The sequence below is a fragment of the Synchiropus splendidus genome, unplaced genomic scaffold (assembly GCF_027744825.2).
Source record: "Synchiropus splendidus isolate RoL2022-P1 unplaced genomic scaffold, RoL_Sspl_1.0 HiC_scaffold_45, whole genome shotgun sequence".
In the NCBI taxonomy this organism is placed as follows: Eukaryota; Metazoa; Chordata; class Actinopteri; order Syngnathiformes; family Callionymidae; genus Synchiropus; species Synchiropus splendidus.
Window position 1 is genome coordinate 198,915 of NW_026527079.1, and position 3,586 is coordinate 202,500.

The window sequence follows — 3,586 nt, forward strand, 5'->3', positions numbered from 1 at the left end:
GCTCTTTGCCCGGCCTGCCGCACGCCTCGGTCGGGCAGGCCAGGCGACCGAGTGCCCCCCATGACCCCCGGAGGTCCGAGAAGACCCGGTCCCTCCCGGGTCCAGCCGGCCCCTCAGGCCCGGGGAGGGTCCCCGGAGCCGGGCAGGGGGTCCTGGGGCCGCCCCGGAGGCTCTCCGGGTCGGAGAACCAGAGTGACAAAATATTAGGTGCCGGAGCTGTGACAAAAAATTAGGCGCCCAAACCCTTTGAGTGACAAAAAATTAGGCGCCCAAACCCTTTGAGTGACAAAAAATTAGGTCGCGCCAAAATTGTACCAAGTCGAGCCCCGGTGGGGTCGGGCTTATGTCTTCCAGGGGTTTCACTGGAGCTCAAGGGTGCGAATCACGGTGCTCTTTGCCCGGCCTGCCGCACGCCTCGGTCGGGCAGGCCAGGCGACCGAGTGCCCCCCCCCCCTGACCCCCGGAGGTCCGAGAAGACCCGGTCCCTCCCGGGTCCAGCCGGTCCCTCAGGCCCAGGGAGGGTCCCCGGAGCCGGGCAGGGGGTCCTGGGTCGGTCCCGGAGGCTCTCTGGGTCGGGGAACCAGAGTGACAAAATATTAGGTGCCGGAGCTGTGACAAAAAATTAGGCGCCCAAACCCTTTGAGTGACAAAAAATTAGGTCGCCCGAAAATTGTACCAAGTCGAGCCCCGGTGGGGTCGGGCTTATGTCTTCCAGGGGTTTCACTGGAGCTCAAGGGTGCGAATCACGGTGCTCTCTGCCCGGCCTGCCGCACGCCTCGGTCGGGCAGGCCAGGCGACCGAGTGCCCCCCCCTGACCCCCGGAGGTCCGAGAAGACCCGGTCCCTCCCGGGTCCATCCGGCCCCTCAGGCCCGGGGAGGGTCCCCGGAGCCGGGCAGGGGGTCCTGGGGCCGCCCCGGAGGCTCTCTGGGTCGGAGAACCAGAGTGACAAAATATTAGGTGCCGGAGCTGTGACAAAAAATTAGGCGCCCAAACCCTTTGAGTGACAAAAAATTAGGTCGCGCCAAAATTGTACCAAGTCGAGCCCCGGTGGGGTCGGGCTTATGTCTTCCAGGGGTTTCACTGGAGCTCAAGGGTGCGAATCACGGTGCTCTTTGCCCGGCCTGCCGCATGCCTCGGTCGGGCAGGCCAGGCGAGCGAGTGCCCCCCCTGACCCCCGGAGGTCCGAGAAGACCCGGTCCCTCCCGGGTCCAGCCGGTCCCTCAGGCCCGGGGAGGGTCTCCGGAGCCGGGCAGGAGGTCCAGGGGCCGCCCCGGAGGCTCTCTGGGTCGGAGAACCAGAGTGACAAAATATTAGGTGCCGGAGCTGTGACAAAAAATTAGGCGCCCAAACCCTTTGAGTGACAAAAAATTAGGCGCCCAAACCCTTTGAGTGACAAAAAATTAGGTCGCGCCAAAATTGTACCAAGTCGAGCCCCGGTGGGGTCGGGCTTATGTCTTCCAGGGGTTTCACTGGAGCTCAAGGGTGCGAATCACGGTGCTCTTTGCCCGGCCTGCCGCATGCCTCGGTCGGGCAGGCCAGGCGACCGAGTGCCCCCCCTGACCCCCGGAGGTCCGAGAAGACCCGGTCCCTCCCGGGTCCAGCCGGTCCCTCAGGCCGTTGGGGGGGCCCCGGAGCCGGGCAGGAGGTCCTGGGGCCGCCCCGGAGGCTCTCTGGGTCGGAGAACCAGAGTGACAAAATATTAGGTGCCGGAGCTGTGACAAAAAATTAGGCGCCCAAACCCTTTGAGTGACAAAAAATTAGGTCGCGCGAAAATTGTACCAAGTCGAGCCCCGGTGGGGTCGGGCTTATGTCTTCCAGGGGTTTCACTGGAGCTCAAGGGTGCGAATCACGGTGCTCTTTGCCCGGCCTGCCGCACGCCTCGGTCGGGCAGGCCAGGCGACCGAGTGCCCCCCATGACCCCCGGAGGTCCGAGAAGACCCGGTCCCTCCCGGGTCCAGCCGGCCCCTCAGGCCCGGGGAGGGTCCCCGGAGCCGGGCAGGGGGTCCTGGGGCCGCCCCGGAGGCTCTCCGGGTCGGAGAACCAGAGTGACAAAATATTAGGTGCCGGAGCTGTGACAAAAAATTAGGCGCCCAAACCCTTTGAGTGACAAAAAATTAGGTCGCGTGGAAATTGTACCAAGTCGTGCCCCGGTGGGATCGGGCTTATGTCTTCCAGGGGTTTCACTGGAGCTCCAGGGTGCGAATCACGGTGCTCTTTGCCCGGCCTGCCGCACGCCTCGGTCGGGCAGGCCAGGCGACCGAGTGCCCCTCCTGACCCCCGGAGGTCCGAGAAGACCCGGTCCCTCCCGGGTCCAGCCGGTCCCTCAGGCCCGGGGAGGGTCCCCGGAGCCGGGCAGGGGGTCCTGGGGCCGCCCCGGAGGCTCTCTGGGTCGGAGAACCAGAGTGACAAAATATTAGGTGCCGGAGCTGTGACAAAAAATTAGGCGCCCAAACCCTTTGAGTGACAAAAAATTAGGTCGCCCGAAAATTGTACCAAGTCGAGCCCCGGTGGGGTCGGGCTTATGTCTTCCAGGGGTTTCACTGGAGCTCAAGGGTGTGAATCACGGTGCTCTTTGCCCGGCCTGCCGCACGCCTCGGTCGGGCAGGCCAGGCGACCGAGTGCCCCTCCTGACCCCCGGAGGTCCGAGAAGACCCGGACCCTCCCGGGTCCAGCCGGTCCCTCAGGCCCGGGGAGGGTCCCCGGAGCCGGTCAGGGGGTCCTGGGGCGGTCCCGGAGGCTCTCTGGGTCGGAGAACCAGAGTGACAAAATATTAGGTGCCGGAGCTGTGACAAAAAATTAGGCGCCCAAACCCTTTGAGTGACAAAAAATTAGGTCGCGCGAAAATTGTACCAAGTCGAGCCCCGGTGGGGTCGGGCTTATGTGTTCCAGGGGCTTCACTGGAGCTCAAGGGTGCGAATCACGGTGCTCTTTGCCCGGCCTGCCGCACGCCTCGGTCGGGCAGGCCAGGCGACCGAGTGCCCCCCCCGACCCCCGGAGGTCCGAGAAGACCCGGTCCCTCCCGGGTCCAGCCGGTCCCTCAGGCCCGGGGAGGGTCCCCGGAGCCGGGCAGGGGGTCCTGGGTCGGTCCCGGAGGCTCTCTGGGTCGGAGAACCAGAGTGACAAAATATTAGGTGCCGGAGCTGTGACAAAAAATTAGGCGCCCAAACCCTTTGAGTGACAAAAAATTAGGTCGCGCGAAAATTGTACCAAGTCGAGCCCCGGTGGGGTCGGGCTTATGTCTTCCAGGGGCTTCACTGGAGCTCAAGGGTGCGAATCACGGTGCTCTTTGCACGGCCTGCCGCACGCCTCGGTCGGGCAGGCCAGGCGACCGAGTGCCCCCCCTGACCCCCGGAGGTCCGTGAAGACCCGGTCCCTCCCGGGTCCAGCCGGTCCCTCAGGCCCGGGGAGGGTCTCCGGAGCCCGGCAGGAGGTCCTGGGGCCGCCCCGGAGGCTCTCTGGGTGGGAGAACCAGAGTGACAAAATATTAGGTGCTCAAACCCTTTGAGTGACAAAAAATTAGGTCGCGCGAAAGTTGTGCCAGGTCGAGCCCCGGTGGGTTCGGGCTCATGTCGGCAACGGATTTCT